Genomic DNA, 23,542 nt, shown 5'->3' on the forward strand with positions numbered 1-23,542 from the left:
AATAACAATGCACAGCTCTTTGTTCTCGTCACATCTCACGTATGCAACCACAACAATAATAAAAACAAGTGTTGGCAGGTGTTTAATGGTTACAGCTTCTTCCCTGGAGGGAGAGAAAGGCTGCACTTCAATGCATCCTGCAACACCCCGGAGTAACAAAGACACGGCAGGAACAGGCCACGTGACGCCCATACATTGCGCCAGCGGGTGAAGATAGGTTCACGTGATGAGGGGGCGGGGCGAGAATCTCTGGCGGTTCCCGAGCTGGAAGAGGAATCACCATGGAAACGGTGCGAGCGGTAGCTTCCCTCAGCGCTGAGCGACCGGTGGAGACTGGGCGCCTGTTGTTTCCATCAGTCACCAGCACTGGCACCCGAGTGTGGAGCGTTCCTATTCGTCTCTACCCACCTCACATATTTACCGTCAGTAGCATTTCGCTCGTCTTTTATTGAAATCTGTATAATTATATAACATTTGAAAGTGACACAAGAAGAAACCTGTTTGACTTGAATATCCTTTGATTATCTACCCTCCCGTAGCCGGTTAACGTAAATTTACAAAATTCAAAATAATATAGGGGCTCCACCCCATTTAAGCCAGTTTTTTGAAAGGATTTCTGTGTGTCACATTGGTGCGAGATTTACAACAGAAACGGTAAGTAAAATACAGGGCGTCTGTGTAGTGTGTCAGCGCGCGGTTTAAGGGTTTTGATGTTTTTTCACAGACCGCGGTACACCCCATCCTCGTACTGTTTACAGGCCGAAGCCAGTTGCTGCTGTGTGTGTGTGTGTGTGTGTCCTGCCGGCCCTGCCCAGTGCTCCCTCACTCTCTAGGCCAGGCTGCTTTGTCATTCAGGAGGTGGGCGGCAGAAACACTCGGGAGAATTGCGGCCCGATGTTGACTCGCAGCCGCACCTCGTTGATATCTGTGTCCTGCACAGGGAGGGAGGAGTTTACGAGGAAATGCAAATAACCCTATTAGGTTCCATCAGGATACAAAGACCAAGTTACAAATTGCCCGTTTACCGGGTTTCAAATTGTTAAAATATTTTAAAATAACCTTTTTAACGACGTGCTCGGGTACCACAAGTATCCCTGTGGGTAGCATGTTAGAATCGCAAATGAAAACTCTTACAAGTAAGTGCAAAAAAACCCGAAACGATTTCGGTCAGAATGCGATTCATTTATCTGGATTCATACACCTGTTATAATGATATTTTAATACGAAGTTTGAAATTGGTTTTGCCTTTTGAGAGAAAGTCTTAATTTAAGAACCTATGGTTGGCCTACACTCTGGAAACGAGTTGTGTATGTCTTCAAAATATTTTCTTTTTTTTTAAAGTCAATTGTCAGCCTGGTAGCCGAACAGTTAGCACTAGGAATTAATTATTTTCTTCCGAGGGCAATATTTAACACACTGAAACGAAAGTATTATCGAGTATCAAAAAAAAACTCTTTGTTTGATCTTGGTCCACCTTAATCCTCTTAGTCCTATTGCTTGATTATGAACACAAACCTTATGTTTGGCGAAATAATTTGCCTTACTTCATAACGTGTCAGATACTGTATAATGAGCAAGGGTAAAAGACTTGGTGTATTTTGCTTGAAATGCTTGCTTCACAATTGATCACAAGATCATGGGAAGTTGAGACCTGGTAGTTAGTAATATGAATACATTTGAGACGTTTTACCTGGTTTTACTTGCTTCCTGGGTGTGCAGGTGGCTTTTGACATTTTGCTCAAACTCCAGTTTCATTTTTGAGATTCGTCTAAATTTAATTTTCAGTTGTATTTGAAGTGATAAACCAGTGAAATGTGTTCGCTGTCCCTTGTTTTCTTGTGTAGAAATACCATTAAAAATAAGAACATCTTGGTTGGACAGTCACAAACTCAATGAAAATGTAATGACACTAAGTGGCTTTAGCTGAATTCCTTTGGCAGCACAAATGGCCATTAAAATATTTTTTGGTTGAAAACCTACAGGTGTCATTATGTGTGCTGTGGTTAGTTGTGAATTATTTGGTCAACCTAATTTTGTTAAGTTTTTTCAGATTGTGGTGACCATTATAGTACTTAGAAGAATTTTCCCCGGCTGCTCTGGTTTCCTCCCACATGTCAAAGACTTGCAGGTTGATAGGTAAATTGGCCATTATAAATTGCCCCTAGTATAGGTAGGTGGTAGGGAAATATATACAGGAGCAGGTGGGGATGTGGTAGGAATATGGGATTAGTGTAGGATTAGTATAAATGGGTGGTTGATGGTCGGCACTGACTCAGTGGGCCAAAGGGCCTGTTTCATGCTGGGTTTTCCTTTTTTCTTTGTTGCTTCAAGTTTCAGTATCAAATGTGGCTTTACATGGCACCTTTCATGGTAGAGAGCCATCCCAAGGTACTTAAGAGACATGAGGAAAATGAGGCATCGAACCAAAGAAGGAGAGACTAGAAGGGATGACTACAAGCCTGGTCAGAGAAGTAGGTTTTGAGGAGCAGCTGGAGGTGAAGAGGCAGAGGGGATTCCAGAAAGTAGGACCTAGATGAAAGAAGGCATGGCCATTATTAGTAGGACAGAGGAAGGTGGAATATACACTGAGGCCTGTGTTAGGGAAACAGTTCAGAGGGGCTGTAGGGTACAAGGATATTACAGATGAGGGATTGAAGCCCTTGAAGGATTTAAACACAACAGAATTTGCACTTGAAATGTTAGGTCTCAGAAGTCAAAGTAGATAGATCAGTCAGGACAAATGTGGTGGGTGATCAGGACTTGATATGAAATAGGATAGAAAAGCAGAAATTTGGATGAACTATGTGGAGGATGAGATATTATTGCAGTCACAGTGTGGAGATGACAATAGCATGAAGGTTGATTTTTAGTGGCAGATGGGCTGACGTAGGAGTGAAGACAGGCAATGCTATGGAACTGGAAGCTGGTGATCTGTGTGATGGAAAAGAAACAGTTGAAACCCCGGTGTGCAGAAGGGTGCTGAGGTTGAGAACAGTCTGGTTCAGCCTAAGACACTGGTTTGTGGTCAGGGCTGAATATGGTGGATTCAGTCTTCCCAATGTTGGTTTGAGGAAGTTACAGCTTATTACTGGATGTCAGATAATCTGTCTGACAGTACAGAGGTAGTGGGGGGAGTCAAGAGAAGTAGTGAGGTTGCTTGACGTGGGGTGTGTATGATGCTGACCCCATACTTGAAGATGATGTGACCAGGAGGAAGAGGCAGGCAAAGATGGATCCTTGGGACCTGCAGAGATGAGTGGAGGGGTAGGAAAATAAGCCATGGTTGGAATAAAAAGCGCTGGAAACACACAGCAGGTCTGGCAGCGTCTGCAGAGAGAAAAACAGTTCATCTTTCAGGTCTTTCACTTTTCATCAGAACTGGCAAAGATTAGAAATGTAATCGGCTTTGAGCAAGTGAAAGGGGGAGGGGAAAAGACAAACAAAAGTGATCATTTGTGATAAAGTCATAGAGTTATACAGCACAGAAACAGGCTCTTTGGCCCATTGTGTCCGTGATGGTCATGAAGCACCTATCTATTCTAATCCCGTTTTCCAGCCACTTGGCCCGTAGCCTTGTATGCTATGGCGTTTCAAGTGCTCATCTAAATAGTTCTTAAATGTTGAGGGTTCCTGCCTCTACTACCCCTTCAGGCAGTGTGTTCCAGATTCCAACCACCCTCTGGGTGAAAATATTTTTCTTCAAATCCCCGCTAAACCTCCTTCCCCTTACCTTAAATCTATGCCCCCTGGTTATTGACACCTCTGCTCAGGGTAGATAGGAAGAAACTTTTTCCCTATCTATACCCCTCATAATTTTGTATACCTCAATCAGATGCCCCCTCAGCCTTCTCTGCTCTAAGGAAAACAACCCTAGCCTATCCAGTCTCTCTTCATAGCTGAAATGCTCCAGCCCAGGCAACATCCTGGTGAATCTCCTCGCACCCACTCCAGTGCATTCACATCCTTCCTATAGTGTGGTGCCCAGAACTGTACACAGTACTCCAACTGTGGCCTAATTAGTATTTTATACAGCTCCATCATAACCTCTCTGCTCTTATATTCTATGCCTCGACTAATAAAGACAAGTATCCCATATGCCTTCCTAACCACCTTATCTACCTGTGTTGCTGCCTTCAGTGATCTATGGACCAGTACACCAAGGTCTCTCTGACCTTCTGTACTTCCTAGGGTCCTACCATCCATTGTATATTTCCTTGCTTTGTTAGTCCTCCCAAAATGCATTACCTCACACTTCTTAGGTTTAAATTCCATTTTCCACACCTCCACCCATCTTACCAGCCCATCTATATCGTCCTGCAATCTAAGGCTTTCTTCCTCACTATTTACGACACCACCAATTTTCGTGTCATCTGCGAACTTACTGATCATACCTTCTATATTCATGTCTAAATCATTAATGTCTACAGGGTTCCAGCATCAATCCCTGTGGTACACCACTGGTCACAGGCTTCCAATCGCAAAAACTACGCTTGACCATCACCCTCTGCCTCCTGCCACTAAGCCAATTTTGGATCCAAATTGCCCTGGATCCCATGGGCTGTTACTTTCTTAACCAATCTCCCATGCGGGACCTTATCAAAAGCCTTACTGAAGTCCATGTGGACTACATCAACTGCTTTACCCTCATCTACACGCCACCTCGAAAAATTCAATCAAATTTGTTAGACATGATCTCCCCCTGACAAAACCATGCTGACTATCCTTGATTAATCCCTGCGCCTCCAAATGGAGATTAATACTGTCCCTCAGAATTTTTCCCAATAATTTCCCTACCACTGATGTTAGACTCACTGGCCTGTAATTACCTGGCTGATCCCCTTCTACCCTTCTTGAATAATGGTACCACATTCGCTGTCCTCCAGTCCTCTGGCACCTCCTTTGGCCAGAGAGGATTTGAAAATTTGTGTTAGGGCCCCTGCAATCTCCTCCCCTGCGTCACATAACAGCCTGGGATACATCTCATCTGGGCCTGGGGAATTATCCACTTTTAAGCCCTCTAAAACCGCTAATACCACCTCCCTTTCAATGCTAATTTGTTCAAGTATACCACAACTCCCCCTCCCTCATCTCCACACCTACATCATACTTCTCCATAGTGAACACAGATGAAAAGTAATCATGTAAAACCTCGCCTATGTCTTCCGGCTCCACACACACATTGCCACTTTGGTCCTTAATGGGCCCTACCCTTTCCCTGGTTATCCTCTTGCCCTTAATATACTTATAAAACGCCTTAGGATTTTCCTTTATTTTTCCCGCCAGTGTTTATTCATGCCCACTCTTTGCTCTCCTAATTACTTTTTTAAGTACTCCCTACACTTTCTATACTCCTCTATCGCCTCCGCTGTTTTCAGCCCTCTGAATCTGCCATAAGCCTCCTTATTTTTTTCCTGATCCAATCCTCTATATTCCTTGACATCCAGGGTTCCCTGGACTTGTTGGTCCTACCCTTCATCTTTGCGGGAACATGTTGGCTTTGAACTCTCGCTCTTTCGTTTTTGAATGACTCCCACTGGTCTGATGTAGACTTTCTTACGAGTAGCTGCTCCCAGTCCACTTTGGTCAGATCCTGTTTTATCGTATTGAAATTGGCCTTCCCCCAATTCAGTACCTTTATTTCTGATCCATCTTTGTCCTTTTCCATAACTACCTTATATCTTGGAGTTACGGTCACTATCCCCGAAATGCTCCCCCACTGACACTTCTACCACTCGTCCAGCTTCATTCCCTAAGATTAGGTCCAGTACTGCCCCTTCTCTTGTAGGACTTTCTACTTGCTGGGTCACAAAGCTCTCCTGGATGCACTTTAAGAATTCCGCCCCCTTTAAGCCTTTTGCACTAAGACTATCCCAGATAATATTGGGGAAGTTGAAATCCCCTACGATTATTACCCTATTATTTTTACAACTCTGAGATTTTCCTACATATCTGCTCCTCTATCTCTCCCGAACTGTTTGGAGGCCTGTAGTATGCTCCCAGCAAAGTGATTGCCCCCTTTTTGTTTTTAAGTTCTTCCCATATGGCCTCATTTGAGGAACCTTCTAAGATATCATCCCTCCTTACTGCAGTAATTGACTCCTTGATCAATAGTACAATGCCACCTAAAGGCCTGCTTAGTTCGGGAAAAAGAACCCGACCCGAACCCAACCAATCCACAGCGGACCCGAGCCTCACCCGGCCCGAGTCCCTCCAATTTCGCCCTGAGCCCGACCCCACTTGACCCGACCATCCCTTTACTTACCTTCAGACTGGGAAGCTGCAGCGCATGTGTGATGTCATAGTGATGTCACTTGCTCACTGCGCAGACTCAGTTTCGTCCTGGACTCCCAGCTCAAGTAAGTTTTTTTTTTTTTTTTAATGCTTACCGGCAAAGCACTTACCGGGTGTGTCCGACCTGACCCGACCCGAGCATAACCCCGACCCGAGCCCGAAAGCCGGACCCGGAAGAGGGGCCTGACCCGAATCCGACATGTCGTCAGGTCCCGTCAGGTTCGGGTCGGGTAGTTAATGCCATCTCCTCTTTTACATCCCCCACCCCGTCACACCTGAGGATTCTATATCCTGGAATATTGAGCTGCCAGTCCTGCCCCTCCCTCAACCATGTCTCTGTGATAGCAATAATATCATATTCCCATGTGTTAATCAATGCCCTCAATTCATCTGCCTTACCTGTAAGACTCCTTGTGTTAAAATAGATGCAATCCAGCCTTGCATTATTCACTTGTGCCTTAACAGGTCTGTATTTGCTCTGCCTTCCAGACTGACTCAGTTTCTCTTCTGTATTTGGCTGTGCATCACCCCCTACTGTACCACCACTCTGTATCCCACCCCCCTGCCAAATTAGTTTAACACCCCACCCCCCCACCCCACTGCCCAACAGAATTAGCAAACGTGCCTGCAAGGGTGTTGGTCCGGTTCAGGTGCAACCAGTCCGACTTGTATAGGTCCTACCTTCGTCAGAAACAGACCCAGTGATCCAGGAAACTAAAGCCCTCCCAGATGCACCATCTCTTCAGCCATGCATGGTGAGGAGAGAGGAGGTAAAAGGGCAGGTGTCACACCTCCTGTGATTGCATGGGCAGGTGTCGTGGGAAGGGAACGAGGTGTCGTTGATGGAGGAGTGGACCATTGTTGGAGAGGCTCTGGTTAGGATTCGATAGGTCCCATTGAGTTAGACAGCAGGCTTAGAATTCTAGAATATTACAGCACAAGAAGGGGGTCATTTGGCCCATTGTGCTTGTACTGGTTCTTTCAAAGACCTGTCCAATTCAGTCTCTCACCCTGGCTTTTTCCCCACAACACTGCAAATTAGTTTTTTTCAAATACATGTCCAATTGTCTTTTGAAAGTTCTTATGAAATTTGATTTCACCACCCTTTCAGGTACTGTATCGTAGGTCATCATAACTCTGGGCGAAAACATTTCTCCTCATTTCCCCTCTAATTCTTTAACCAATTATTAAGTCTATGATATCTAGTTGCTGACCTCTTGTCTACTTGCTCTACCAAAACCTGTCATAATTTTGGATACCTCAATTAAGGCTCCACCTAACCTTCCTTGGTTTAAGGAGAACAATCCCACATTCTCTCCACAAAGCTGAAGCCTCTCATCCCTGATGATATCCTGGTAAACCTCCTCTGTACCCTCTGCAGACCTTGACATCCTTCCTAAAATGTGGTGGTCAGAATTGTATACAGTACTCCAGCTGAGGCCTTGCCAGTAATTTGTAACGGTTTAGCATGACTAATTTTTGTATTCGATACCTCTATTTACAAAGCCAAGTATCCTATACGTTTTCTTAACTGCCTTGTCAACTTGCCTTACCACCATCAAGGATTTGTCAATATGCACCTCAGGTCCCTGTGCTCTTGCACCCTCCTGAAAATTGTTCCATTTCGACTGCTTCTCCATATTGTTCCCAAAGTGCATCACTTCACACTTATCTCCATTAAATTACAAAAGAACAAAGAACAGTACAGCACAGGAACAGTCCATTCTGCCCTCCAAACCTGCGCCGATCTTGATGCCTGCCTAAACTAACACCTTCTGCACTTCCGGGGCCCATATAATAATATGGCCCATAATAATCCTTACATGTCATTTGTGCCCATTTCGCCTGTCTTCAAGACCTGAAGTTTGCTACTATCCTGCTTACTAATTACTATGCGACCAAGTCTGGCATCATCTGCAAATTTGTCCTCCCTATATACAAGTCCCAGGTCCTCGCAAAGGCAGAGCTCCCAAGTGTGTTCGCACTAGTCAAACCGAGGCCGCTTTGGTGGATTGGATGCGTCCGCAGGATGGAAGTTGGACCTTCTGTATGGTGACCTAGCCGGGGCCAGACGACCAGTGAGGTGCCCAAAGCTCCCCTTCAAGGGTGCTTGCAAGTGTGACATGAAGGCCCTAAATGTTGACTATTGCACTTAAAAGTCACTAGCTGGCAAAAGAGGGAAATGGCGACACATCCTGTGGACTGGTGTACACTACCATGACGACCAGTTGCTACAGCAGCTTGGCAACAGGCACCAACATCAAAAACAACAACTCAGTGTCATTTGGCAGCTTTACGTGCAGCACTAGTGGCAGAACCTGCCTTTCAAGGATTGGCCTCCACAGCCATCAACAAAGGTGCACCAAGAGAAGACACCCCACCTAAATGGATTGTTTGCTGCATGTCCATCATCATTTGTGGATGGAAGGATGCCAACCATGGTCAATTATATGTAAAGCAAGAAAAGCAATGGTCCTGACACTGACCCCTGAGGGATCCCAGTGCATACTTCTCTCCAATCAGAAATAATCCCTTTGCCACTACTGTCTGCCTCCTAGCCCTTAGCCAATTACATACCCAGGTGTCGACGCCCATTAGTACCATGTGCTTCTATTTTCCAAATAAGTATGTTATGTGGTACTTTATCAAGTACCTTTTGAAAGTCTATCTGTGCAACAAATAAATGCACGATCTTCATCAACCCACTCTTACTTCATCAAAGAACTCAAACAGATTTGTCAGACACAATTTGTCTTTAACAAATCCTGTGCTAGCTGTCCTTTATTAACCCATGCTTCTCCAAGTGAGAATTAATTTTGTCCTTGACAATGGTCTCTAGTAGTTTGCCCACCACTGACGTTAGACTGATTTACCTGTAGCTACCAGGTTTATCCCTTTCCCTTTTTATGAACAGACTGTAACATTTGCAAATCTCCAGTCCTCTGGCATAGCTCCTATATCCAAGGAGGATTGAAGGATTGTGATCGTAAGTCCCGCTGTCTCTATCCTAGCTTCTCTCCGTAATCTCAACTGCATCCCATCTTGACTGGGTGATTTCTTAACTGAGTGATGCCAACCTATTTAGCACCTCCTTTCTGTTTCTCTCTATCCTATTCAGTATCTTCACTTCATCTCTACTGCAACATTTAACTTCATCCTCTTGTGAAAACGGATGCAAAGTATTCATTCAGTACAGCAGTCATACCCTCTGCCTCCACAAGGTTATTTCATTTTTTGTCTCTAATCAGTCCCACCATTCCTTTTAGCTATCGTTTTTTTATGTTTACAGAAGATTTTTGGGTTCCCTTTTTATGTGGCCCACTAATCTTTTCTCACTCTTTTCCCTTCTTATCTCTGTTTTCAGTTTCCCCCGTACTCTATATTCTGCCTAGTTTTCAGCTGTATTCTGTACCTGACATTTGTAATAAACCTCCTTTTTCTGTTTAACCTTTATTTCCTTTTTCATTTAGGGAGTTCTTGTGTTGGATGCCCCATCTTTCTCCTTATAGCCACAGGAATCCCCTGTGGCTATCCCCCTCTCTAACAAGTATCCTGTTTTGGATACTGTTGGGTGGGGGGGGGGATGGCCTATCAGGGGAAAACAGCAGCAGCCAGAGCAGTGGCACCACGGCTGGCACTGTTGTTCAGGGAGGGACAAGGCATAGAAGAGCAATAGTTATAGGGGACTCTCTAGTCAGGGGCACAGATAGGCGCTTCTGTGGATGTGAAAGAGACTCCAGGAAGGTATGTTGCCTCCCTGGTGCCAGGGTCAAGGATGTCTCTGAACGGACAGAGGGCATTCTGAAGGGGGAGGGTGAACAGCCAGAGGTTGTAGTACACATCCGTACCAATGACATAGGCAGGAAGAGTAACGAGGTCCTGCAGGGGGAGTTTAGGGAGTTAGGCAGTAAGTTTAAAAAAACAGGACCACTAGGGTTGTAATCTCTGGATTACTCCCTGTGCCACGTGCCAGTGAGGCTAGAAATAGGAAGATAGTGCAGCTAAACACGTGGCTGAGCAGCTGGTGTAGAAGGGAGGGTTTCCGATATCTGGACCATTGGGCTCTCTTCAGGGACAGATGGGACCTGTACAAGAAGGACGGGTTGCATCTAAATTGGAAGGGCACTAATATCCTGGCTGCAAGGTTTGCTAGTGTCACTCGGGAGGGTTTAAACTAGTGTGGCAGGGGGGTGGGAATCAGAGCAGTAGGACAGCTAGTGAAGTAAATGAGGAGGAGACAGTAAAAAAGGCCAGTAGGAGTAAGAGGAAGAGCAGGTAGGGAGATGTTGCTGAGCACAGCGGGACTGGTGGTCTGAAGTGCATTTGTTTCAATGCAAGAAGTATAACAGGTAAGGCAGATGAACTTAGATCTTGGATTAGTACTTGGAAATATGATGATGTTGCTATTACAGAGACTTGGTTGAGGGAAGGGCAGGATTGGCAGCTAAATGTTCCAGGCTTTAGAAGCTTCAGGCGGGATAGAGGGGTGTAAAAGGGGTGGGGGAGTTGCATTACTGGTTAAGGAGAATATCACAGCTGTACTGCGGCAGGACACCTCAGAGAGGTCATGCAGCGAGGCAATATGGGTGGAGCTCAGGAATAGGAAGGGTGCAGTCACGATGTTGGGGGTTTACTACAGGCCTCCCAACAGCCAGCGGGAGGTAGAGGAGCAGATATGTAGACAGATTTTGGAAAGATGTAAAGGTAACAGGGTTGTAGTGGTGGGTGATTTTAACTTCCCCAATATTGACTGGGACTCACTTAGTGCTAGGGGCTTGGATGGGGCAGAATTTATGAGGAGCATCCAGGAGGGCTTCTTGAAACAGTATGTAGATAGTCCAACTAGGGATGGGGCCATTCTGGACCTGGTATTGGGGAATGAGCCCGGCCAGGTGGTCGAAGTTTCAGTGGGGGAGCATTTTGGGAGCAGTGACCATAATTCCATAAGTTTTAAGGTACTTGTGGATAAGGATGAGTAGTCCTCGGGTGAAGGTGCTAAATTGGGGGAAGGCTAATTTTAACAATATTGGGCAAGAACTGAAGAATTTAGATTGGGGGCGGCTGTTTGAGGGTAAATCAACATCTGACGTGGGAGTCTTTCAAACGTCAGTTGATTAGAATCCAGGACCAGCATGTTCCTGTGAGGAAGAAAGTCAAGTTTGGCAAGTTTCGGGAAGCTTGGATAACACGGGATATTGTGAGCCTAGTCAAAAAGAAAAAGGAAGCATTTGTAAGGGCTGGAAGGTTAGGAACAGATGAAGCACTTGAGGAATATAAAGACAGTAGGAAGGAACTTAAGCAAGGAGTTAGGGGTGAAAGGGGTCATGAAAAGTAATTGGCAAACAGGATTAAGGAAAATCCCAAGGCTTTTTATACATCTATAAAGAGGGTAACCAGGGAAAGGGTTGGCCCACTCAAGGACAGAGATGGGAATCTATGCATGGAGCCAGAGGAAATGGGTGAGGTGCTAAATGAGTACTTTGCATCAGTATTCACCAAGGAGAAGGACCTGGTGGATGATGAGCCCAGGGAAGGGAGTGCAGATAGTTTCCGTCATCTCATTATCAAAAAGGAGGAGGTGTTGGATGTCTTGCAAAGCATTAAGGTAGATAAGTCCCCAGGGCCTGATGGGATCTACCCTAGAATACTGAGGGAGGCAAGGGAAGAAATTGCTGGGGCCTTGACAGAAATCTTTGCATCCTCATTGGCTACAGGTGAGGTCCCAGAGGACTGGAGAATAGCCAATGTTGTTCCTTTGTTTAAGAAGGGTGGCAAGGATAATCCAGGAAATTATAGGCCGGTGAGCCTTACATCAGTGGCTGGGAAATTATTAGAGAGGATTCTTTGGGACAGGATTTACTCCCATTTGGAAACAAACGAACTTATTAGCGAGAGACAGCATGGTTTTGTGAAGGGGAGGTAGTGTCTTACTAATTTGATTGAGTTTTTTGAGGAAGTGACGAGGATGATTGATGAGGGAAGGGCAGTGGATGTTGTCTATATGGACTTCAGTAAAGCCTTTGACAAGGTCCCACATGGCAGACTGGTGCAAAAGGCTCAGTCACAGAAGACAGAGGGTAACAGTGGATGGGTGTTTTTCTGAATGGAGGGATGTGACTAGTGGTGTTCCACAGGCATCAGTGCTGGGACCTTTGCTGTTTGTAGCATATATAAATGATTTGGAGGAAAATGTAGCTGGTCTGATCAGTAAGTTTGCGGATGACACAAAGGTTGGTAGAGTTGCGGATAATGATTGTCAGAGGACACAGCAGGATATAGATCAGTTGGAGACTTGGGCGGAGAAATGGCAGATGGAGTTTAATCCGGACAAATGTGAGGTAATGCATTTTGGAAGGTCTAATGCAGGTGGGAGGTATACAGTAAATGGCAGAACCCTTAGGCGTATTGACAGGCAGAGAGATCTGGGCGTACAGGTCCGCAGGTCACTGAAAGTGGCAACGCAGGTGGATAAGGTAGTCAAGAAGGCATACGGCATGTTTGCCTTCATCGGTCGGGGCATAGAGTATAAAAATTGGCACGTCATGTTGCAGCTGTACAGAACCTTCGTTAGGCTACACTTAGAATATTGCGTGCAATTCTGGTCGCCATACTACCAGAAGGACGTGGAGGCTTTGGAGAAGGTACAGAAGAGGTTTACCAGGATGTTGCCTGGTCTGGAGGGCATTAGCTATGAGGAGAGGTTGGAAAAACACGGATTGTTTTCTCTGGAACCACGGAGGTGGAGGGGCGACATGATAGAAGTTTACGAAGTTATGAGCGGCATGGACAGAGTGGATAGTCAGAAGCTTTTTCCCAGGGTGGAAGAATCAGTTACTAGGGGACATAGGTTTAAGGTGCGAGGGGCAAAGTTTAGAGGGGATGTGCGAGGCAAGTTTTTTTTTTTACACAGAGGGTGGTGAGTGCCTGGAACTTGCTGCCGGGGGAGGTGGTGGAAGCAGATACGATGGCGACGTTTAAGAGACATCTTGACAAATATATGAATAGGAAGGGAATAGAGGGATATGGGCCCCGTAAGTGCAGAAGGTGTTAGTTTCGGCAGGCATCAGGATCGGCGCAGGCTTGGAGGGCCGAATGGCCTGTTCCTGTGCTGTACCGTTCTTTGTTCTTTGTTATAGGAATATGCTTGGTTTGTACCTGAAGTATCTCCACTTTGAAGGCCTGCCATTGCTAGTTTCCTGTTTTACTGACCAATCTTTGTATCCAGTCTACCTGTGCTAGATTCCTTTTCAAATCACTGAAATTGTCCAGTTGAGTATTTCCACCATTGTCTCTTTCCATAACTCCTTTAAACCTATGATTACTATTAGAGATGTTCTCCCACTGCAACACCCTCCACTTGCTCTACTTCATTCCCCAGAACAAGATCCAGCACTATTTCCTTCCTCATTGGGCTAGAAACATACTGATTAAGAAACTTCTCCTGTACATATTTTAGGAATTCTTCACAAACAATTGAAGTTCCTACTATTATTGCTCTATTATTTTTATATTTCCCTGAAATTTGCCTACAGATTTGCACTTCTCATCTCCTTTGGGGTCTGTAGTAATTTTTAAATTCATTTTGTGCGATGTGGGCATTGCTGACTTCTTCTTTGGCCTCCTTGTCTCGAGACACGATGGGTAAGCGCCTGAAAGTGGTCAGTGGTTTGTGAAGCAGCGCCTGGAGTGGCTATATAGGTCAATTCTCGAGTGACAGACTTTTCCACAGGTACTGCAGATAAAATTAGTTGTCGGGGCTGTTACACAGTTGGCTTTCCCCTTGCGCTTCTCTTTTTTCCTGCCAACTGCTAAGTCTCTCCAACTCGCCACACTTTAGCCCCACCTTTCTGGCTGCCCGCCAACTCTGGCGATCGCTAACAACTGACTCCCATGACTTGTGGTCAATGTCACAGGACTTCATGTCGCATTTGCAGATGTCTTTAAAGTGGAGACATGGATGGCCGGTGGGTCTGATACCAGTGACGAGCTCGCTGTACAATGTGTCCTTGGGGATCCTGCCATCTTCCATGCGGCTCACATGGCCAAGCCATCTCAAGTGCTGCTAGCTCAGTAGGGTGTATATGCTGGGGATGTTGGCCACTTCGAGGACTTTTGCGTTGGAGATACGGTCCTGCCACCTGATGCCAAGGATTCTCCGGAGGCAGGAAGATGGAATGAATTGAGACGTCGCTCTTGGCTGACATACGTTGTCCAGGCCTCGGTGCCGTAGAGCAAGGTACTGAGGACACAGGCTTGATACACTCAGACTTTTGTGTTCTATGTCAGTGCGGCACTTTTGCATACACTCTCGGCCAGTCTGGACATCGCAGTGGAAGCCTTTCCCATGCGCTTGTTGATTTCTGCATCGAGAGACAGGTTACTGGTGATAGTTGAGCCTCGGTAGGTGAACTCTTGAACCACTTCCAGAGTGTGGTCGCCGATATCGATGGATGGAGCATTTCTGACGTCCTGTCCCATGTTCGTTTTCTTGAGGCTGATGGTTGGGCCAAATTTGTTGCAGGCAGCCGCAATCCTGTCGATGAGACTCTGCAGACACTCTTCAATGTGAGATGTTAATGCAGCATCGTCAACAAAGCGGAGTTCCCTGAATAGGACTTTCCGCACTTTGGTCTTCGCTCTTAGACGGGAAAGGTTGAGCAACCTGCCACCTGATCTTGTGTGGAGGAAAACTCCTTCTTCTGAAGACTTGATTGCATGTGAGAGCAGTAGGGAGAAGAAGATCCCAAACAGTGTAGGTGCGAGAACACAGCCCTGTTTCATGCCACTCAGGATAGGAAAGGGGTCTGATGAGGCGCCGCTGTGCTGAATTGTGCCTTTCAACAATTCAACATTTATTGCCCATCCCTAATTTCCCTTGAACTGAGTTGCTAGCCAGGCCATTTCAGAGGGCAGTTAAGAGTCAGCAACATGGCTGTGGGTCTGGAGTTACATGTAGGCCAGACCAGGTAAGGATGACCAATTTCCTTCGCTAAAGCACATTAATGAACCAGATGGGTTTTTAAACAACAATCGACAATGGTTTCATGGTCACCATTAGACTAGCTTTTAATTCCAGATTTATTAATTGAATTCAAATTTTACCGTCTGCTGTGGTGGGATTAGCCTGGTCTCTGGATTACTAGTCCAGTGACATTACCACTGCGCCACCGCCTCCCCTTAAACAGCCTCCCCTTAAATTTCTGTAATGTAATAGCTCATTTTCTATCCATGAAACCTAACCATTTGGAGTGTTTTTGAACTTTCTAATATATTGTCCTTCTGTAGAAGTGTACTGTTATCTTTGATCAATACTGCCAACTACTCCCCCTACCACTGTCTCTTTTTTGTCCTTTCCTTACCCTCTTGAATAGATTGTAGCCAGGAATGTTTAGTTCCCCATTTCTGCCCATGTTTAAGTCTGATCTCAGTTACAGCCACTATATCAACTCCATGTGATAAGTTGTGCCTTTAACTTGTCAAGCATATTTGTAATGCTCATTGCATTTCAACACATGCTAGTTGGATTTTCTTTTCTCCTCCATCTAATTTCTGCTCTTTCTACATTATTCTGTTGCTTTTTTATCCCTCGTTTTCTGTGCACCTTGTGTCTTCTCTCTTCTGCGTCTAGATATCCCTTCCCCAGCCAAATTAGTTTAAACCCTCCACTTCAGCACTCGTTCACAATCCTGTGAGGACATTGGTCCCAGCCCTGTTCAGGTGTAACCCATCGGCTTGTGCCGGTCCCTCATGTCCCAGAACTAGTCCCAATGGCCCAGGAATATGAAGTCCTCCCTCCTGCACCACTTCTCCAGCCACACATTCACCTGCACTATCTTCCTTTTTCTAGCATGTGGAGCTGGGAGTCATCCAGTGACTTTTTAAGGTCCTTCTCTTTAATCTTTTTGCTATTCCTGAAACTTTGCCAATTTGACCTCAACCCTTTTTTAACATGGACCATGACTTCTGGCTGTGCCTGTTCCCTTTGCAGAATGTCTTGCACTCATTCAATGATATCTTTTATCCTGGCACCAGGAAGGCAACACACCATTTGGGACTTGCATTTGTGGTTGCTGGCATGACCATCTATCTGCCTGAATCCCCTGTAAAAGCTGTGTTTCCATACTTACTTGTGCCCTCTGTGCAACCGTAGATTTGCTTCTGACCACTCCCCTGAGGTGTCATCATCCCCACTGGTATTCAGCACCGAATTTGAGTGCTGCACTCCCACAGGATTCCTGCACTTCCAGCATGTGCTTCCTAGTCTGCTTGCTGGCCACCCACTCCCCTCCTCCTGAATACTTTTTGTAGCAGCGTGATGACCACCACCTGAAATGTGCTATCCACAAAACTGTCAGCTTTCTGTATACACTGTAGTGACACCAGCAGCTGCTCAAGTTCAGAAACCCTGATCTTGCAGTTTGAAGCACTTCCTGTGTGTCTGGTTTTTCAGGACATAAGTATTCTGGAGTTCCCTCATGACACATGATGTTCCTGTAATGGGCTTCAGCTCTCCTGCCATTGTTAGCTAACAGCTATTTCAAACTTTTTTTTAAGCTTTAAAGCTAAAGCACCAGAAGTCTAACCACAAAGAAAACACAAATCAACAAAAACATTAATAAAAGCAAAATACTGCGGATACTGGAAATCGGAAATAAAAACAGAAAATGCTGAAAATAGCAGGTCTGGTAACGTCTGTGGAGAGAATGAGTTTGAGGTCTGTCACCTTTCTGTTCGAACTTCTGATGAAAGGTCAGAGATATGAAACGATAACTGTTTCTTTCTCCACAGATGCTGCCGGACTTGCTGAGTATTTCCAGCATTTTCTGTTTTTATTACTAACAAATACTTTACTTGTCTGTAACCTACCCGGGCTACTCCACACTCTGCTGATCATGATGTCAGAGTTTTTCTCTGGTTCTCCCTACAGACTTGGAGAAGGATAGTGTGGTCAACTGTTGCAAAGGTTGCAGAGAGAACAAGGAGGGATAATTCATCAAAGTCACGAATAATTTTGTTCATTACTTTGGTTTGGGCTGTGTAGGGGCTGGGAGACTGGCTGGAGGGATTCAAATCAGGAGTGCTGAGATAAGTGAGCATAGATCTGGGGTTGGGGGCGGGTGGTGTCATGGATAGAGTAACAGCAGCTTATTGAAGGACCTTTTGGAGAGGAAAGGGAGGGTGGTGATGGAGTAGTACTAAGTGAGGACAGAGGAGGTAATTATTGGTATTTTGAGGCAAGAGCAATTTTGAAAAAGAAAGGGACAGTACCCGAGAAGAGGGAACCACGTGAGGAAATTTGGGTGGTAAGGAGTTTAATGTGAATGAGTTGCGGGAGAAAGAGGTAGATCTTATCACAGAATTGGAGAATGGTTACAGCACAGAAGGAGTACAATCGGCCCATTATGTCCATGCTCGCTCTCTACAAGAGCAACTCGGCTAGTCTCACTCCCTCGCCTTTCCCTATAGTCCTGCAAATTTTTTCTCTTCACATTCTTATTCAATTCCCTTTTGAAAGCCATGTTTGAATCTGCCTTCACCACACACTCAGTGCATTCCAGATCCTAACCACTCGCTTATAGATGAGATGAACTTGGTGAGGGGGTGAGACAGAAGTTTGTTCGCTTTGAACCTCCTATGGTTCACAACAATGCTTCAAGTAAGCAAGGGAAGCTTAGTAGTATGATATATGGAGCAGACGTTTTAATGACTGGTTTGAGTATCAGTTCAACCAGACAAGAGATTGGCTTTCGACTTCAAGTTCTATCTTTCATGCCCTCCAAAGAGCTATTGAAAACCATGTAACTTTATACACCATATTTTGCCTACGATAAAACTTCGTGACGTATCTATTCCCAAATCCTTTGTTCATGTAAACGGTTGTAGTTTATTTCAAAGCTACTTCTGTCAGATAAGATTTTCTGATGTAACTGTTCCCAACCTCTTTGAAGAACAGGCTTTATCAGCTGTCTTCTTTCTATGCTGTAGTTAATGAATGCCTCTACATATGTTTATTACCCTAGCACCTGAAGTTGAATTTTAAAGACTCATGGCTGATGCTATTACTGTCATGTATTTCTTTGTGCAAGTATCTTGGGTATCAAAAGACAAGCTGTGCATTCCTCTCAGCACTCCAAGGCCATTGTGTTTATATCGTAAAGTCTATTGCTCCATGATGCAAAGAAGTTTGACTGTTAATCCTTTAACTCTCCACAATGTTCAGGGCTAAAGTGGGAGTGAGGATTTGTCTGTGAGCAAGAGAAAGGGAGAAGTAGCTGGAGAGAGGCTTCTATCTTGGGAACAAAGAAATCCATGAGCTTCTTGCACTTGTTCAAGAATTCTGCTATCTGAGTGGGGGTTTTGATTTTTGAATATGATAGGACTGTTCGATTTCATAGCTGTTGAATACAACACAGCAATAATAAGAATAATGCATTGTCCATCGATGTTCAGGGCTAAAAGGTTGAGTTTTGCTTCATAAATATAATGCCTGAGGTACATAATGGGTAACTTTGGAACAAATGTTAGGGTCTTTTTCTGTTTTGCAAAACAAAATTCTTGCTACTGACAGTCAACTCAGGTTTTGTATTCATGCACTATCTTAATGTTCTGATTGAAATTGAAATTTGTTATGTATGTGCTTCACATTACGGGCTCATTCACTTGACCATCGCAGAATTCAGACTGAAAGTTTAGTTCAAAATAAAGCAAGCACAATCCACATTTTGTAATAATGGGAGTCTTACTGTGTAATCTTCAAGTGCCAGTGTAACTTTAGAAATGGCCTGGAATATATTCAAAAAGCTGTGGGCATCTGGGAGCTGACTAATTTAGTTATATTTTTCTGTTTCAGATGTCTTTCCACTTGTCAATTGAAATTTTAAGGCCTGAAACTGCTAATTATGGTTCACAAGACCAATGATATCTTGGTATACATTACTTTTTTTTCCCCCTTCCTTCCTTTGAGAGAGCCTCTGTTTTGTACCTTTCTGAAATGGGGCTTGAGTTCAGGAATTAATTCTGAGTGCATTGCTAGCAAGGCATTCTTCTACTCTATGGTGCAGTGCATTGGAAAACTAACAGATGAGGAGGTTCATCTGCTCCACCCCTCTTCCCCACCCCCTAGACCTGTAATGTTAACCTCTCTTTTCAGCTGCTGAAAAACCCTTTGTGTGATACCAGTATAAAACTTATTTATTTTAAATGATTTAGAGAGGCCACGTGACTGTTTTCTGGAGAGAGCAGAGATTGAATTATAAGGTGAGATGGTAGTTATGTCCAATTGAGATCATTCTTGCCTCCCATTGGTCTTTCCTGCTCCAAAAAAAATGTTTTATACAGCCTGTTTTCACATCCCGTTATGCATTGTACCTTACCAAATCACGTTGCCATTGTTTGACTGCAATTCATATCACAGACTAATTTGGTGTAATTGATATTAATGTTAAGGCTAGATTAGTTTTGGACCAAATAAGTAAGTTGGAGCTGGTAGAATACACTTGAGTAGTGAGAAAAGTAAGGGAATGGAGAGGAAGCTGATTGGTCAAGTAGACTATGTATGGGTAAAGGGTGTGTGGTGGTAGATCATAACCAGAATTGTAAGAATGAAACCACATGAATAAAATCTTGCTATAAAGTTTCCCAATGAACAACCTAGATGTTTTCTTGTAGCCCATGCAGTAACACTCACTGGTGGCTTGTTTTGCTTCGAGTAAGCAACTATAGATTGATTTCTATGCCAGTGTTTTGCCAGCGATTCCCACATTCTGCAAATAAATTAAAAATATTTTTTACACCTGTTTTGTAGGCTTTTAACTCTGCTTCTCTGAGGGTCATTAATCTTTGGAGTTCTCTAGCCCAGAGAGCAGTGGAGGCTGGGTCATCAAATGTATTCAAGGCTGAGCTGGGCAGATTTTTTGAACCACAAGGGAGTAAATGGTTGTGGGGGACAGGCAGGAAATTGAACTTAAGGTCAGTCATGATCTTATTGAATGGTGCAGCAGGCTCGAGGGGCCAAATGGCCTCCTCCTATTTCGTATGTTCTTATGTTAAATTGAACGAATTCCTGTGAATCATGTTGGTATTATTATTCGCCATTTAAGTAAGCTTTACACACTAGGTCTAAAGACTTTCATTAATGTTTCTGAGAAAGCCATGTACTTGCACTCATGTGAAAATGTCCTGCCATCATAGATAAGTGTTGCGGCTAATAGTTTCCTCCTACCATGTTTGTGTATGTGTCTTGTTACACCAGTTAATCGTCTTAGCTGAGGGAAAGTTGTGTTCTCTGCTTCCCACATTACACCTTGTGCTGTTGAATTGGGTCAAAGCCTTTTTATTTTTCATCAAGTAGATTAGTTTAGATGGTGTGCATGGTCCAATATATTTTCAAAATATCTAGTCCATGTTTTCTGTTTCAAGATTTTTATTCCCAGAATCAGCACAGCAGCAGCTTTAAAACTTGTAGAGCTATTATCAGCAAAAACATTTCTGTCCTAATTCAGCCATGTAGACAGAGAAACCAAAACACTTACTGAGCTCTGTTTTAGCGGCGCAGTGGTTAGCACCGCAGCCTCACAGCTCCAGGGACCCGGGTTCAATTCTGGGTACCACCTGTGCGGAGTTTGCAAGTTCTCCCTGTGACCGCGTGGGTTTTCGTCGGGTGCTCCGGTTTCCTCCCACAGCCAAAGACTTGCAGGTGATAGGTAAATTGGCCATTGTAAATTGCTCCTAGTGTAGGTAGGTGGTAGGGAATATGGGATCACTGTAGGGTTAGTATAAGTGGGTGGTTATTGGTCGGCACAGACTCGGTGGGCCGAAGGGCCTGTTTCAGTGCTGTATCTCTAAAATAAAAAAAACCAATGACATGTTCTTCAGGTGATCACAAAAATAAGCAACAGCAAAACCCAGGGTAATAAAGTGCAAAAGTGAATCTAACATTCCATACAGATGGGTAAAATCTGGAATCCTGATTTCCCACTGAGATACTTAAAATGCAGTGCAGGTCAGAGGTAGGACTACGACTTTAACACTGATCTCACATCAAGTGAGACTACACTGTGAGTACATCATCACAGAACAAACAGGAGTGTATTCCTAATGTGGCTGTTGTCATGGCGTACTTTCAGTAATGGACTGCATAAATATTGGCTGAATTGTTTTTTAAAAATTGGCCCAATTTCATGGTCATTGGCAAAGTCACAGCATTCTCTGCTGACCTCTAAGAAGCTGCCCACAAAGATCTTGTGATCTCTGTGGCGTGGATTTCCCCCTTTTCTACCGTCTGGTTGAATCTGGCGCCAAGTCGGGGGATCTCCAGGCATCCTACAACAGGAATGTCATCAAGCAGGGTAAACAGCCAATCATATTGAAGTATTCTCAGAGACCGCAAGCTAAGAAGTAAAATACACTGATTTTTCATTTTTAATTAAAATTTTACGGAGAGCAAAATAAATGATTTGGACATACACATGGGATTAAGGTAGATCTAAAATATCATGAACTTTAAAGAAAAATTATTTTTTTAAATGATTGTTTTATCATAATGGAGGAATATGACTTTCCACAAATGCAAAATTAGTTCTTCAGGGCAAGTGAAGCTGCTCAGCAGTAATTATGCCATTAAAAACTCAATTACAGCTCATTTAACAAGGTGCAACTTTTTCAAGGGTTTTCACAGTAAGACTAGTGGCATAAAAAAGCAAGTTTTCGTCAGTTCAGTGATTTCTACTGGATTGCAGTCTTAGGGTACACTGCTGAATTCCCCCCACGAGGAAGCATGGAATTACTGATGGCAATTTCTGGATCTCTGCATTTAACTGCATAAGTGTGAACTCCAGAAAGTTGTCAATTTCAGAGGCTGACACTATCGCTGCCATTACTACTGCAAAATCCAGGCCGTTAAATGCCCCCTTGTTTGGAACGTTGTGTCTAAACAAACTTCTAAGTACTTTTAGACACTGTGTAAAATACAATTGTGTTTTGTTGACTACTGATGGTTGCAGTTGACGTGTAAACATTTGTCCTCAAGATGTGATGGTGCTGCCTACCAAATTTGCTTCGGGTTCACAAGAATACCTGTAAAATGGAACTGAACTTTATATCCTATATGGTTCAGTATCACATTGAGAAATGGAAAAGAAAAAAATGAAAGATAATCATTCTGACTCAGGAGGCTGAGTTTGGAATTTTTGTCCACTACCAGCTGAGCGGCAATGAGAATACACTGCGTAGGGCTGAGCATGGTAAAATACAAAACAAAATGCAAGCACTATGGAGCATCTCCTAGCTGGGGACTCCAAGAAAGAGATTCTGGTCAGAAAAATATCAGCAAGACCTCCCTGGTTGATGCAGGATACCTTCTGGAATACACATCCATTGAGATGGTCTATATATGCCATACAGGCTTTCAGGAAGGAACTGAGGGTGACCTAACCACTATCTAAAAACCACTAGGTAAAGCAGCTATGAATTAACAGGACTCAAACCCGAATCTTTACTGGTGAAGGACGATTAATCCATGGCAAACTACTTTGGAATGATCCCATAGATTCGTATTTAGTGGATGAGTGCTTCCCTCCCCCAGGCATGTGTGGATTACTTTTGTTTTAAAAACACAAATCTGATGCAGACTATAGTGCCTTAATATTGTCGTTTAAGTTGGATTCTAGAAATTGGATTGAACAATATAAACGATGGAACTGGACACCAAGACTCCCAGAATCAGAATTTTGAAAAGTCTTAATATTAAAGCACAGTGGCGCAGTGGTAAGGGCAGCACAGTGGCGCAGTGGTTAGCACCGCAGCCTCACAGCTCCAGGGACCCGGGTTCGATTCCGGGTACTGCCTGTGTGGAGTTTGCAAGTTCTCCCTGTGTCTGCGTGGGTTTTCTCCGGGTGCTCCGGTTTCCTCCCACAAGCCAAAAGACTTGCAGGTTGGTAGGTAAATTGGCCATTATAAATTGTCACTAGTATAGGTAGGTGGTAGGGAAATACAGGGACAGGTGGGGATGTTTGGTAGGAATATGGGATTAGTGTAGGATTAGTATAAATGGGTGGTTGATGGTCGGCACAGACTCGGTGGGCCGAAGGGCCTGTTTCAGTGCTGTATCTCTAATCTAAAGCTATTTATGCTAAACTAGCATCCATTCCAGGATGATAATTTTATTGTTGATACTCACTTTTCAGTGCACCCTTCCAACACTTTCTCTAAAGCTCTTGATAAGAATCCAGGCACTGGTAACTGCTGCCACACA

The 23,542-nt window shown here is 44.2% G+C and overlaps 1 protein-coding gene across 2 annotated transcripts in view; it reads left to right on the top strand.

The window, feature by feature from the left end:
* Positions 1-249: 249 nt before the first annotated feature.
* The window catches only part of mapre2 (microtubule-associated protein, RP/EB family, member 2), a 163,102-nt gene continuing 139,809 nt past the window's right edge, over positions 250-23,542 (top strand). Inside the window, exon 1 of one of the 2 annotated variants that reach the window (XM_068031799.1) lies at positions 250-422. The gene's annotated coding sequence lies outside the window, so the exon portion shown is untranslated. The other variant, XM_068031798.1, reaches the window with a different exon arrangement.

Source organism: Heterodontus francisci, chromosome 5 (genome assembly GCF_036365525.1).
Source record: "Heterodontus francisci isolate sHetFra1 chromosome 5, sHetFra1.hap1, whole genome shotgun sequence".
NCBI lineage: Eukaryota > Metazoa > Chordata > Chondrichthyes > Heterodontiformes > Heterodontidae > Heterodontus > Heterodontus francisci.